This window comes from Topomyia yanbarensis, chromosome 2, assembly GCF_030247195.1.
Source record: "Topomyia yanbarensis strain Yona2022 chromosome 2, ASM3024719v1, whole genome shotgun sequence".
Lineage (NCBI taxonomy): Eukaryota > Metazoa > Arthropoda > Insecta > Diptera > Culicidae > Topomyia > Topomyia yanbarensis.
Genome location: NC_080671.1, coordinates 136,653,910 through 136,670,438, shown reverse-complemented (window position 1 = coordinate 136,670,438; position 16,529 = coordinate 136,653,910). Strand labels below are relative to the sequence as shown.

Here is a 16,529-nt window from a genome sequence, read left to right as displayed (position 1 = left end):
AATATACACAGTTCGAAAGAAACCTGTAAATTTTCATTGAATTAGCTGTAACAAAAGGCATCCATCAAATACAATGAAATATTACCAGTGACATGAAATTACATAACTATAGCGAGAACATAGCAACTGGAAATATCGAGACTCGAGCCGTCAACCATTTGTTGACAGCGCACGCCCCTTTACTATCTAGGCTATACCGACACTAGACTGGTTCAATTTGTGACTTTTAGCTCCACCAGGCTCTACTGATTCCTTTTGTGGCCCTTAGTGATTGTAAAAATTTTGGTACCGATCGCTTGTGTCTAAGGACCCTCCAAAAATTTAAAAGTTTATATGGAAATTAGTATGGAAAACCGGTTAACATTGAAAATAAATTCTTAAAAAATCACCTCATCAATCAATTCATATAATGATGGAGCAATTCAAACAGGGATGCTATGATTAATAATAAAATCAACTTGTTTTCAAGTCATACTGCTTCTTTAGTTAATAACTTTTCTCGGCGAACGTTCACAAACTTACAATGTTCCACGAATGTGCTCAGTAGAAGAATACCATTAGTATTTTATATTGTTCTCATGAATTGATTGGTGAGGTGATTCTTTAAGAATTTATTTTCTATGTTTACCGATTTTCCATACTAATTTTTGGAGGGTTCGTAGGCATAACCGATCGGTATTAAAATTTGCACAATTACTAAGGGCCATAAAAGGAATCAGTGGAGCCTGGTGGAGCTAAAAGTCAAAAATTGAACCAGTCTAACCGACACACAGTTGCTACGTCGAAAAATGGCATACACAAACTTCGTATCCCCGTAATTTTAAAGATTCAAATATGTAAAATTGTATGAACAGCCAGAAAATTACGATGCGATGTTGCTTACGTCAACTGTAATATTATTATTTTTTTGTACCATATGTTATACATCTTGAGAGTGGAAAATAGGAACAAAATAGAAGGAGATTCGTTATCGGTAATTTGAAGAACATTTGATATTTTGATATTTAGACTTAAAATCATATTTTTTCATTAAATACCCTAATATCCCAATTTTTCACAGTTTACCTGTAATGAAAATATGTACTACCATTTGATGCTTGAGCGTTTTTACATGTGAACAATACATTTATTATTCACTCTTGGTATGTGCTATTTAGTGAATTTAGTGTGGAGATTTTGCCAAGGTCGCTGGTTTTAGAATCCATTTGAGCACAGGCGGCTCCAACCGGATAGCAAAGGGTGGCGGGGCCCATGTAATGTTTTATTGGACAAAAATATTTACGGTTTTTAAAAAAGTGCTCAGCTCATTTGAAGTTGATTGATTTCATTAATATACAAGGGATTGTTTGAACGGGTTGAAACAATGCATAAGATGCTGAACATGTTTAAAATATGGTTTGTTTTTTGTTTCAATGATTTTATTGGAGGGAATCGTCTTATAGTACGTTACTGAAAAAAGTCTCATTTGATCAATCTTACCCTGGTGATCAAAGATACCCCGTTTCACGGTATTCATTTCTCCTCGGCGATATGCCAATTTGAATATTTGCTATGTTATCAATAAGAAATTTCAATATCTCAATTACCTCAAACCCAATTACCTCAAACCCTGAAACCAGGGGTGACGCCACAAACTTTTATGTTGGCACATAGCGAACAATGAAAACCAATCAGAACCTTGCATATGAAACATTCACAATTATCAGGTTTTCCTTTCGTTGTAAATACTTTGATATTTAGTACAATATCATTGTAATTATTTTCGGTCCCTTATTCAAGACATTCCGTTCAAAACGGTGGAAATTATACAGTAAAAGTAAAAAATATAATACCATATTGCTGATCTATATTTTGCAATGGACCCTCATATTGAAAAAAATGATCAGAGGTCAAATATGGCCACATCGAAGAGTAAAACTCTGGAGTAAAATTATTTTAAAACGTACGAGTTTTCAACTACAATCTACAAAGGCCTGTATAGAAAGTTTTACAGCACACATAACTGAACAAACAATTTTCTATCTGCTCAAATGATAACAGTTTCTCAAAGACGAAGCAATCATTACATTTACCGCATGTGAGTTAGTTATTCATTCAAAGTTGCAGTCATGTCACAATATACCCCGTACAAACTGCGTGGCGCTTCTGAGCACCCAGTCTACAAATACTTCTGAGTGTCCAGTGTGAATTGATGATCTGAGACAAATAACAACAGCTTTACTGTCGCGATGTGTGTTTACTTATACTGCGTAATTCTACTGCTTAGTGTGTCATTTGACTGACTGTCATTTGAATAAATCTTTGACGCTGGACTTTTTAAAACAGATTCCTGAACTGTGTAATCCAAATGAATATGAAAGCTTCATCAACTTTTGTGGTTCCGTTTTCCAGCTGATGCTACGCTCAGGGTCCATAATATTCATAGGATAGTCGTACTCAAGGATATATACGCTATATTTCGGTTCCGAAGTCGATGAAAACAGAAGGTCAGAGCTCCGCAATTCAGAAATATATGTGCTTCGCTCCTTTTAAAGCGTGCTATCGATAATGCTTCTTTTTGCTGTTATTCCTCTACTACGTGTTCTTAAAAAATAAAAATAAATTACGAAAATGCTCGAGAATTGAAAAGTAGTAGGGGAGACTGAGGAGACTTGATCCCCGGGGAGACTTGATCCCATCATTGTAACTCAAAGCCGGATCAGAATACATTAATCGACTATACTATAAAGTTGCGTAGTTTTATCTAAACATAAATTTCATAAACACAGAAAAAAGAAATTGAACTTTTGTGTAACCGAATTTTTACCGATTTAAAAAAAAGTCTCAGAAGAACTGAAGAAGATTTATTTTTCAAATTTTCAAACTTTTATAAAATTGATAAAATCACCCACTACATACTCTACTTTCGCATACAGAATTACAGGAGAATGTCAATTATATGAATACGTTATGATTGAGCTGATTCTTTTGTTCAACTATATTTTTACTAAAGTTTGCTGAAATAGATGCTATGGGTTCACTTGATCCCTTCAAATTCGTGGAGATTTGATCCCCTTCGCCATACTTCATACACACCACTGAAAATAACCAAATTCACACCAGAACAATTAAAGCCATTGTTGTCATAAAAAATGTCAAAAATGAACGCTTCATCGTAAAGAAACATAACTGTAATTGTTTAGTACAGTATACGTAGCAACCATTCATCCCGCATTTGACGTTCCTCAACCATAATAAAGACAGCTTTCAAATAATTGCACGGAGATTTGGGGAATTCGTGAATAAATCAGGTGAGAGATGCGTAATATGTAGTAACAAAAATAAAATAAAATAATCATAACAATTTAATCAATACTACAATCCTTTTATAAAATTGAATGGGGAAATGTGCCCGTTTTTGCCCTATTAAGAAGGGTACCACATTATTACTACAATAATTTTATTATTTCAGCTTCTTTGATTTGTTATTAAGGTCCATTTTTTTATTTCGATTATAGAGGTTTTAACGTTAAGGGCATTCGCCTCTTATTAAGAGCCAATATAATAACAAAATTATCTTGAGAATGGTGAAAATCTTCTGTTTGAGCGCAGCAAAATCTCTAATCGAGTACCCCCATTATCGCAATACCATTTGAGTCAATGCGTTGAGCAAAGATGGCAGACGCTGCTCTAACCAAAGGCTTCAGATGGGTAGGATGATAGTAGAAACAGGGCAAAAATAGGCTTATTACCCTACATGCTCTTTTAAACACGTTTTCATAAAGGAATCAAGTGTCCCCAAATTAGGGATCGAGTCTCCACTAATCTAAGAATTTTCCATTTTTTTTTGTTGTTTTCCAGAAATGCTCATAGCTCATGTCCAGTATAATATTTCCATGTAATTTTTTTATGATTATTAGTCATCCCTAGAAACAATATAAAACTACATAGTTTTTTATCATTCCACGGAGTTGGACTGAAAAATAAAAAAGGGGATCAAGTCTCCTTAGTCTCCCCTACATGTAATGATTTATTTTTTCTAGACAACATGAGTTAATGAACTACTAATAAAATAATGTATTTTTACTATATTATGCTATATTTCACCCTAAGGAGGAAAATTTGGTAAAAACCAAGTGAGAAATTTTGGTTTTTACCAAATTTTCCTCCTTAGGGTGAAATATAGCATAGTGCTTTCGCATAGGCCTGCTAAGCCAAGACAAGTTTCGGCTTCACTTGTGTCTCATCGGCATAAACAGAACTTCTGCTCGAACGGGACATCACGTTTGATCAGTCGTTTGATTGAAACACATAGTGTGTTTTAGTTTTAAGGGATTTGCGTCAAGCCGGCGCTAATCTATTCCGACAATACGTTAGTGTCGGTTTCTGATGAGGCGAAGCCGAAACGCAACATAGTATGATTTACTATATTGCCTTTCTCAATAGAAAGGTATTGCAATTGCTCTGAAAACCGACTTTTTAACGGAGGCCCGAGTGACATATACCATTCGTCGAGTTCGGCAAATGTCTGTGCGTGTGTATGTATGTGTGTATGTGCGTCTGTGTGTGTATGTGACCAAAAATGTCACTCATTTTTCTCAGAGATGGCTGAACCGATTTTGACAAACTTAGTCTCAAATGAAAGGTGTAATATACCCCTAGGCTGCTATTGAATTTATAATGGATCCGACTTCCGGTTCCGGAATTACAGGGTGGTGAGCACGATCACGCAGAAAATGTCGATTTTAATAAATTCTGCAATTAATGTAAAAAGGTGAAAAATTTTCCAAGATATGACCACAACTGCTTCGATTTGTAGTATTAGGTCACTAACATCCATTCAAAGTCTCTTTGGACACATCGTTTCATCGGTTCCGGAAGCCCCGGCGGAAGTATCTAAATTCAGAATAACAATCACATCGGTTTCTCGGAGATGGCTACACCGATTCAACCAAACTTGGTCTCAAATGAAAGGTATTGCGCCCCCGTAAATGGCTATTAAATTTCATCCCGATCCGACTTCCGGTTCTGGAGTTGCGGGTTGTGGCGTGCGATCACATAGCAAATTGCGATTCAAACCGATACTCCGATGAAAGCAAAAAAGGTAAAAATTTAGCTAAAATGTCTCTCAAACAACTTAAATTTGTAGTTCTAGGTCACCGACGGCCAACCAAACTTTCGTTGACTACATTGACCACCATAGACGATTCCGGAAGTGCCCGGGAAAAATTGCCATCTTTCAAAATTAACGAACTCACATCAGTTTCCCGGAAATGGTTGGGTCGATTTTCACAAATTAGGCCCAAATGATAGCTATAATATCCCCACAGATGTCTATAAAATTTTGTACGGATCGCTTATATTGTTCCGGAAATATAGACTAAACCGTCCAGTCACATATGAAATTCCCATGTAAGCCGGATCTAAAAATTTTTTTTTCAACGGGGGGACCCCATGTAATTTCAGAAATCGAATTCGTATTTTTGATGCCAAACATCTTTAAAACGCGGAAGTATCCAAATTCAGAATAACAGTCACATCGGTTTCTCGGAGATGACTAGACCGATGCAACCAAACTTAGTCTCAAATGAAAGGTGTTGCGCCCCCGTAAATGGCTATTAAATTTCATCCCGATCCGACTTCCGGTTCTGGTTCTGTGGCGTGCGATCACATTGCAAATTGCTATTCAAACCGATACTCCGATGAAAGCAAAAAAGGTAAAAATTTCGCTAAAATGTCTCTCAAACTACTTGAATTTGCAGTTCTAGATCACCGACGGCCAACTAAACTTTCGTTGGCTACATTGACCACCATAGACGGTTCCGGAAGTGCCCGAGAAAAGCGGCCATCTTTCAAAATTAACGAACTCACATCAATTTCCCGGAAATGGTTGGGCCGATTTTCGCAAACTTAGTCCCAAATGATAGCGGATCGCTTATATTGTTCCGGAAATATACACTGAACCGTCCGGTCACATATGAAATTCCCATATAATCCGGAACTCAAAATTTTTTCAAAGGGGGGACCCCATGAAATTTCAGAAATCGAATTCGTATTTTTGATGCCAAACAGCTTTAACATGCATGAAACGTCGAGATTTTATGTTATCTCGATTTTTTTTTTATAAAAATCGACTTTTTGGGATTTAACCGATTTCGCTCCTTTTTTCAATTGAATATTACCGTGGCTGGTTTTTCTTTTGCAAAATTTTAGAACTCGAATGATGATTTCTTTTCTTGTATATAGTTGTCAAGTCATGTATAATAAAATTGTAATGTATACATTTGAAAGCTTTTAATAAATATAAGCAACTAAAAAATTCTCGTGTTCATGATTGAGAAAGGCACAATTGCACCGCTAGGTGGATTAAAACAGGTTTTTTTTAATTACCCCATAAAACGTAATGTAGATTTTACTAAGGTCGTTGGTTTTAGAATTTCTGGTCTTTGCATTTGAATCTTAGATAAAATTCCCAATTCCTGGATTCCTAGTGTTGTAAATTTGAAATTCAGTTTCCTGAACAGTGCAATCCCAATAGAACGGTCTGAATAACTGATATTAAAGCTTAACAATTAGTTATTGATTGATCTCTATACTCCCGGGTAAAATTCAGTAAACATGAAAATACTTTAACTTAAACAGCTGATGCTACGCTTAGGGAGGTTCCTGGATGTACATAGAACAGTTATACCAAGGGACATATCCGCTGTGATTTGGTTCCGAAGTCGGTGTAATCAGATGGTTTGAACTCCGTAACTCAGAAATGTTTATGTGCAGGTTATACTGGCCATAAAAGCAAAAGAGTCCCATTTGGATTTTTGTCAAAAATGACATATCTGTTGGATTGTATTCTGTATCATCACTGAATCACGATGCACAAATAAGATTAGGTACTAGATTTGTTTAGAAAATTTCGAAAAAAATACCAAAGCATTGCCATCCATAAGGCTTAATGAAAATGTAAAACTTGAGCAGCGTTTTTCTCGATTTGCTGTTTTTCAATATGGGACTCTTATGCTTTTATGGGCAGTATAGACTTCGCTTCTTTCATAGTATGCGCCATGCACCTTTTTTCTGGTATTCCTGTTCTACGCGTTAAAAGAAAGAAAAATTGTCTATTTGGGGGTAAACTTCATCAATAAAATACACAATCAAAACTGATTGTCAAATATTCATTTTTTCCATTCTCGAGTTTTTATTTTTACACATTTTTCAACTCCATTGCAGTACACATTGCAGCAATTTTTGCATGCTCTTTCCATCGCAGGCAGTGGCTTCCTGGGAGGTGAAACTGCAACGGAATATGCACTAGAAATCATCATAATGCCCCAATATAGTATAAAGTATATAAACTGCCTGATGATTCCCATAGTTTCTCCACGATCGACACAAAACAGTTCACCAACCCGAGTTGCAATTGCAAACTGATTGGCATAGGTTCGGAGTTCACACAGATAGCTTCCCATTTTTTATAGCAGGACTGCTCAACGGCAATGCATTGATAACACACGCCTCACTGGTAGTTTTATGGGCATGAATATTGAGTAATTATGATGTGACTATTAACCATTCACACGAAACAATTAGTTTGCGCGGGTCGACAATTAACTAACAAGAAGCTGTTTGTACCTTAACTAGGATGATAATGAAGTGCGATTTTATGACAATGCAACACATAGTGATTGCATGTTTTAGTCCTAATTGTTTAAATATTTTGTAACGCTGAACTGATTTCCTCGTTATTGCAGCAGTAGTAAATCAATTTGGTTGAGCACCCGTTCGTGGACTTTGATTCTTGACGACTAAATTTACCAAGTCAGGAAAGGTAACATAAACATGCAGTAAGGTTGGCCCAACATTTCGTGCCGTACTGCCAACACGTCAAATGGGTCGTATTTTTTTACTCCGTCCAGTCGAAGACGCGCATAAAAAACACAGAAAAATGTCAGCACATGCACGATGAGAGCATTTGAATATACGTGTAGGTAGCAGAGTAGAACGGGGCGAGGTAGCCAACGGATTGCACAGCATTTATTCAAATAAGGTTAGCCTGCCATGCATATCAAATGTTGAGTGTCATGGCTACCGCAATTTGTGAATAATGTATCAGTAGCGTTGAACTACTTTTTGTCGGGTACAGGTATATCTCCGGTTACTCATTACAACAAAAACACTCTTCTATTCGACCTCGGTGCTACATCGTTCCCACCTGTACGGTCCATGTGATGTTGGTTATGAAATGCTTGATAAACAGTGTTCCCTAACTTTTTCGAGCAGAAACATTTCGTGAGTTTCTTCGTTTGCCATTCATATTTGGGCAGTCAGTAAAGAATCTTGCAGAGTAGAACACCGCACAGTGGCGGGTCTTCGAACACAAGTCGTACAACTCCCCAAAAAGGTTGCTTACTTTGGCTGAAAATCTTAAGTTGAACTAATTTTTGGGGTACTGATTTCATTTTTGATTTCAAAGGCCAGAAAAAATTCAATATTGCATACAGTGTTATCGAACCTATTTTATAATTATCATAACAGTAAATAAATTAAAAATCTTTTAAACGCCGTCGCGCAGTGAGGCGTAGAACGACATCTGGATATTCGAAAAGTAGAGATAATTTTCCATAGAATGTATAATATTTGTCTGTTCCGAGCTGTTTCGCCGGAATGGTACAGAATACACTTGTAAAAGTGTATTTTATCAGATTATTTAAACAAAAATGTTGTTGTATGAAGCAAACTTGACGAATATACAACGATTGCAAAGCAAGAAAAATTTAGAAATTGATTTTTGAACAAGAAAATCATTAAAATGTCCTGACATAGCTACGATCAAACTGTTGTTAAAAAGCGTATTTTTATCCAATAGTTATAAAATTTGAATTTTTTGTCGTGACTAACGTTTCAATAAATTTGGGAAGAAATAGAAGGTATTGTTTTTGAAAGTTAGTAACTTTCATTGCATTGAACGAAATTTTACAATGATTGCACTAATCAGTCAATGTCAACTAATGTTCACGAATCTTCTATTAGATTTTTAAGTATGTATAACTTGCATAAGCAATGAAAAATTGATTTTCTGAAATCAATTATTGCCTGATTGGCCTGTATAATTCGACCCGTGCATGCACGCATTTAATTTTTTTGGTTTTTTAAATAGTTTTCCTTTTATTTTTTTTATTTTTTCTTTTCATAAATTTTCTTGATCGTGATAAAGAACTTCTGCATAATTACAACTGTTAGAAAAAGCTCAGTGTTTCAATTTCATTGTTAAAATAAACTGCGATGAATTTTGAGAACTCCTGCATTGCCTTACTCTGATACACATACACTTCACTATCACATATACATATTTCTTATACCCATCGACAGTATTTCTATAAATTTTTGACAAAATTGCACCCTAATAAACAAAAATTATACACGAACGTTAACCCATATAGTGCAACGATTCTACATATTGTTTGGATGATACATTGAACAGGTCGTTAGGCTTTTGAATCATACGATGTTTTTAGGGCAGCTTTATTATAATTTATGTATTAAAGTGTTGTTAGTCACCTAATTACTACTAATATAGTTGGCTGCCGTACCCTACGTCTTGGAGATGTAATTAAAAACATGGTGCCTTTGAAATGAATTGAATTTTGAATGGAAATACGCAAGTTTACAGGGGAAACGTACACTTGACTAGGGTAGCAGTTCCCGAATTCATCTTAGCTTCTCTATTCATCCCATCTATTTGAACGCATTAGTTAGTGCAGTGTCTGCTGGCACTGTTCAAAACATTAGCTTAAATGGTAGGATGAATAAAACGCGAGTATTTTAAATTTTCCAGGCAAGATTTTTATTGTATATACTTTTAAGGATCGAAGCAAATCCAATGCACAATGCAATGACAGTTGGCCGAGTTTTCAACAAAATAGTGTGACATTCTTAGTAATGCGATGAATGAGGGTTCTTCTACCCTATATCTTTTCATACAAGAGCAAGTCGAAATGTGCCATCTTGACTGGGTCGCCCCGTTCTACTCTACCTAAGTAGAAACACTTCTGAAATATGATATGCTAAGATGGGGGTGTTCTGTTTCATTAGTGGTTTATTCAATTGAGACACCATTTATAACTTTTCCTATGAATGGAGAGGTGTAACACATTTTTAGACATTGATACTGCTACAAAGTGAATAAATAAATGATTGAGTAATGCATAATATGTTGAGACCATCAAATACCCAAAAATATAAAATATCCATGCCGGGAGAGCGCCTCTATAATTCACAAAAACGAGTTTCTGGTCAGAGTCCAACAACAATCCCCTAAAATAGCTTGCATAAAAACGCTTATATTATTGATCACCAACCAACAATCTTTGGAACGGAATAATACATACAGGGCCGGCGGAAAGCGTGGGTAGTATGGGTAGTACTACCCACTCGAAAATAACCGAGTGGGTAATTACCCACTCGAAATTTTGAACCATTTCAAAACATTTAGATGTGCAACGCATGTATCTCGCACTACACACATTTGAAAACAGCGATGTACCATAATTCCACTTGCATCAACGACCGAATGTGACCGAATGTATTTTAGATTACCAGATTACATGATTTTGAGTCGCCATTTTCCAGTCTTCTAGAACAGCCAGTGAGTGCGACCTCTTCCAGGCTGGGACGGGACTTGCCGATAGATGTTTTCTTTTTCTTTTTTTTCTGTTAATTTTACATAGCCTTTCTTTTTGCCTCACATAGTTCAAATGGACTGGCTGCATTTGACAGTACCCCCGGGATGCATTTGACGTTCGTTTTTTTGCTATTTGCATGTCTCGTCTCAGCTTCCAGGTACTCTGCTGAGCATAACAATTGGTCTCTCTCTCTCGGCTTTTGCGCTACATGTCCAGCTCCCTACTTTATTTGTCTTTCAAGAATTGAGTGCAGAATTTGTCGTTGTTACTATGTTACTAGGTTAAAGTATACGTTATTGTAACCTTTTAGGGATGATGAAAATACTCTTTCAGGGGTGTTGATATCCCAAGTAACAATTGAGCTTTTATAGCATGCTACAAGTGTAATCTAAATTTCGTGAGTGGCTATAAAACTACAATAAAACCTTAATTTTTACTATGGATGTGCCTCATTTTCCGGGGTTACTTTTCTTTAGCTACGCGTTTTGTGCCTTACTATGTCAATTCTTAAACCCTCCTCTTCACCAATCCTTAGTCTTCAGGGAAATGATGACTAAATATAATACGGCAAGGTACAAATCTCTGAAATATCACGGGGAACGTGTCATTCGAGCTATTTTGATCTAATTCCTGATTCCTGAATGGATTATTTGCCTTACATAAAATATTTTCAAAGGATTGGTAGCTTTAACAGCTCAAGAAAACGTAGTCGTCATGACCCTTCATGGTCAAATGATGCCAACTTTAAACGCATAGATATCTGAAAATTGGTTTGTTTTGCTCATCCCCATGTAAGGGCCACCTTCTACGAATAGCAACACTCTGCGTTCGCTTTCGACAGAACAGCCATCATGATTTGATTGTATTATACACGCCACGCTTCGACGGTTATTAAGGGAATGGGAGCCATGGCCCATTATGCCTGCAAAGTACAACGTAGTATGAAACGTACTCCCAGAAGGAAGCACTATTTTTATATTCTATTTCAGGAAACATCTAATTTGGTAGCAGTTTTACTTGCTTTTTATTGCGACAAATATTATAACTATTTTTGTATAAACAGCACTTGTTTCCTCCTAGTTTTGATTGCGAAAAAGTTATAATCACACCAATAAATAGGGATATCAACTGTGTTGATTAAGATGATACCCCACTGTGCCCTGTGCTTTAGGGTCTTAAAAATGATATACCAAGAAATGGAAGACGACAAAAATATTAAAATGTTCAAATTTCCAATTTTGCCACACCGCCTCTTAGGTATTTCAAGCGCACTGAAAACTTTTTTTGATTTGCCAGGAAATGTAATAAAGGATTTTTGATCGCTCTGAAATTTTGACAATATATATATATATATATATATATATATATATATATATATATATATATATATATATATATATATATATATATATATATATATATATATATATATATATATATATATATATATATATATATATATATATATATATATATATATATATATATATATATATATATATATATATATATATATGTATATATATATATATATATATATATATATATATATATATATATATATATATATATATATATATATATATATATATATATATATATATATATATATATATATATATATATATATATATATATATATATATATATATATATATATATATATTTATATATTATTTTCTACTTGATTATATTGTTTTGTTTACATTTCTAATTTAGTATATTGGGTGTTCAGCCACAAGTGGTGACTTTTCATCCCTATTGTTTACATGATTCAGTTAATTATTATTAAGTTATAATATGCTTTCGCAGTTAAGTATTTTTTTCAGTAGGATGTTTTAAACCTACTTGTCTTCTGAATAAGGAGCTGAACAAATCTTATAAACTAACTTATAAACTATAAAGAGAGCTAATTGTTGCAATTGAAGATTGCAACGATTTTTGTCGGAAGTTGCTTATAATACTGTTCGTCATAATTTCTAATGTTTCTATGTTTGCGAGTCTGTGCAACTCATTTGTGCTAAACCAGGGAGGACGCTTCAAAATCATTTTCAGAATTTTATTCTGAATCCTTTGAAGCGTTTTCTTCCTAGTAGCACAACAACTTGCCCAGATTGGCACTGCATATAGCATTGCCGGTCTAAATATTTGTTTATAAATTAATAGTTTGTTCTTTAGGCAGAGCCTAGAATTCCTATTTATAAGAGGGTATAAACATTTTATATATTTGTTGCATTTTGTTTGGATTCCTTCAATGTGATCCTTAAAAGTGAGTTTTTTATCGTAAATCAAACCCAAGTATTTAACTTGATCTGTCCATGTTAAATTCAAACCATTAAATTTAATAATATGGTTATTATTTGGTTTAAGAGAAGAAGCTCTTGGCTTATGCGGAAACACAATCAATTGTGTTTTTGCCGCATTTGTGGAAATTTTCCATTTTTTCAGGTAATCATTGAAAATATTCAAGCTTCGTTGCAGTCGACTGCAGATAATACGAAGACTCCTACCAGTGGCTGTGATGCTAGTATCATCACAGAAAAGTGACTTTTACAGCCTGTAGGTAGATTTGGAAGATCAGAGGTAAAAATATTGTATAGGATTGGTGCGACGCTTGATCCTTGAGGGACGCCTGCTTTAACGGGTAGCTTATTAGATTTACAATTCTGATAAGAAACCTGTAGGGTACAGTTAGTAAGATAATTTTTGATTATCTTTATTATGTAAATTGGAAAATTGAAATCCCACATTTTGGCAATTAAACCTTTGTGCCAAACACTGTCGGAACCTTTTTCGATGTCTAGAAGAGCAACTCCAGTGGAATTGCCCTCTGAGATATTTGCCTTTATCAAGTTAGTTATTCTCACAAGTTGATGAGTAGTTGAATGTCCAATACGAAATCCATACTGCTCAGGAATAAAAATAGAATTCTCATTGATATGTGACATCATTTTAGTTAGGATGATTTTTTCAAATAATTTACTAATAGAAGAGAGTAAGCTAATTGTTCGATAGCTAGATGCTTCTGCTGGCTATCTGGCTTCAAAATAGGAATAATCTTGGCATTTTTTCATCTTTCAGGGAAGTATGCTAATTCAAAACATTTGTTGAATATTTTGACCAAGTATCTCATGGTGATTTCGGGAAGGTTTTTAAGAAGAATGTTGAAAATTCCATCATAACCTGGAGCTTTCATATTTTTTAACTTTTTCATGATGGATTTGATCTCATCATAGTTTGTTTCAACAATATCGTCTAGAGGCAATACTTGATTTGAAACGTTTTCATATTTTTGTAAGACTTCGGTTTCAATAGGACTCACAACGTTGAGATTAAAATTATGGACGCTTTCAAACTGCTGAGCAAGTTTTTGAGCTTTTTCTTCGTTTGTAAGAAGTATGTGGTCACCTTCCTTCAAAGCTGGAATTGGTTTCTGAGGTTTCTAAAGAACCTCAGAAAGTTTCCAGAAAGGTTTAGAATTTGGCTTGATTTGTTCAACCTCTTTCGCGAAATTTTCATTTCTTAAGAGTATGAATCTATGCTTAATTTCTTTTTGTAGATCCTGATAGATACATTTCATAGCAGGATCACGAGAACGTTGATATTGACGTCTTCGAACATTCTTCAAGCGAATCAGAAGTTGAAGATCGTCGTCAATAATAGGAGTATTAATTTTTTTTTGTGCTGTTGGTACTGATAAATTTCTAGCATCAACTATAGATATACTTAAATTTTGTAATGCCGTATCAATGTCAGCTTTATTTTGTAAATCAAGGTCATGATTAAAATTATTCTCAATATAAGTTTTGTACCTTTCCCAATTCGCTTTGTGATAATTGAACACTGAGCTAATGGGATTGGAAACAGCTTCTTGAGAAAGCGAAAAAGTTACTGGAAGATGATCAGAATCAAAGTCAGCATGTATAATGAATTCGCTACAAAAGTGACTTTGATCTGTCAAAACCAAATCAATTGTTGATGGATTCCTTACAGACGAATCGCACGTAGGACTATTCGGGAACAAAATAGAATAATAACCAGCAGAGCAATCATTAAAAAGTAGTTTGCCGTTAGAGTTGCTTTGAGCATTATTCCAGGCTCGGTGTTTGGCATTAAAATCACCGATTATGAAGAATTTCGACCGATTTCTTGTAAGTTTTTGTAAGTCTCCTTTCAAGAAATTAATTTGCTCGCCAGTGCACTGAAAAGGCAAATAGGCTGCAGCAATAAAAATGATACCAAGATAAGTTTCAACTTCGATACCCAAACTCTCGATCACCTTGGTGTCAAGAGACGGCATAACGGAATGTTTGATCCTGCGATTAACCGCTATTGCGATTCCTCCGCCGAATCCAACAATTCGATCAAATCGATGAATAACAAAATTAGAGTTACTCTTCAATTTAATATTTGGTTTTAAATAAGCTTCGGTCACAACGGCTATATGCACATTATGTATCCTCAAGAAGTTGAAAAATTCGTTTTCGCACATTTTTAATGAACGAGCATTCCAATTCAATAAATTTAAATGATTATTTAAAGTCATTGTAAAACTTTAATTTCATTGCAATTGTGTTAGCAAATTCCCAACCCACTTGAAAAGCTTCAAACATGGAATCCAAATGACATTTGGATTCCATGTTTGAGGCGGAGGTGATTGCGTTTTCTTCTCATTGGCATTATGCGCAATGCGAGGAAATTTAGAAATTTCATCAGCTTCACATTCGGATAAAACATCGAATGAGTTGCTGCAGTCAATTGAATTTTCGGGTGGAGAAGATACCCTTTTCCGTTTTGCTTTAATTTTTGGCACACGGCCTTTCTGGGAGGACCCAGGCATGTTGGAAGAATTAAATATTTCTTTAGGCTGAATTGTTCTTGACAAATGTTTTAGTCTTGAAAAAGACTGATTGAGTAGAAAAAGTAGGTAGTCTTGAAAAAGACTAATTGTCGAAAAAATAAAGGTAGTCTTGAGAAAGACTGATCGAGCGAAAATATAGGTAGCCTTGAGAAAGACTGTTGCTGTTGAAAAACTCTAGGTAAACCAGGAGCTATCAAGATATGTAACCGGTTCAAGAGTATCAAGATATGTTCGAAAGTTCAAGCCGGTATGACAATATATTTAAAATTGCTTTTTTCAGTAACGTACGCAGGATTTAATTTTTTTATTGAAACTGATATCTCGACTAATTTGGGATTTTGGTTAAAAATTAACTGTCAGGATTCACTTTGAAGGAGTATTCCGGATAAACTGTTATTTGCCGGCACAGTTCACAACAATTATCGAGTTACATATCAACAGCTGTAGTTGACGAGTCATGGTTTGTTGGGGATTGTAAAGTGTATTTTGATGAATAATAAGTAAATCGCATTGTTTACTTTTATATTCTAGCAGTATCATTTATTGACTAATAAGTTGAGGAATAATATAAATTTTCTTCCACCCTTTCCACCTTTTCGATCAAATCACATTCAGTTCGCAAAAAGCAACAATCCTATACAAAAAAAAACTAAACACGTTAATACTGTGTGGAAAACTATTGAATTAATTCAATCCTCATACACATGAAATGCACACGGTTGTCATTTCAATGTCTAATTAAGTGTGAAAAATATGGTTTTCAAATGGAACTCATGCGAACATTGTGTGAAAAGTACATCAACATCATAAAACATACCATTAACTAAAATTCCCAAAAGAATTACACGTGAATATCAACTCGTTGGTAAACGAATCGATGAAATCAATTATTTTTTATATAGAAACGCATTACATGTTTTTCACGCGAAAGTCATGTGGAGAGTTCATGCTATACTACTAAATAACATTGCAACAACATCATGGCATCAGTACCGTCTTTACGCATGGGC

General features: G+C 34.8%; 1 protein-coding gene and 1 long non-coding RNA gene across 6 annotated transcripts in view; both read right to left on the bottom strand.

The window, feature by feature from the left end:
* LOC131681462 (uncharacterized) overlaps positions 1-16,529 on the bottom strand; it is a 48,577-nt gene that overhangs the window by 17,480 nt on the left and 14,568 nt on the right. The gene's annotated exons all lie outside the window — the stretch shown is intronic.
* On the bottom strand, positions 7,138-7,835 carry LOC131681463 (uncharacterized). The gene is made up of 2 exons (XR_009303932.1): positions 7,609-7,835; positions 7,138-7,538 (listed from the first exon to the last, which is right to left on the bottom strand). It is a non-coding gene; the product is annotated as an uncharacterized LOC131681463 (long non-coding RNA).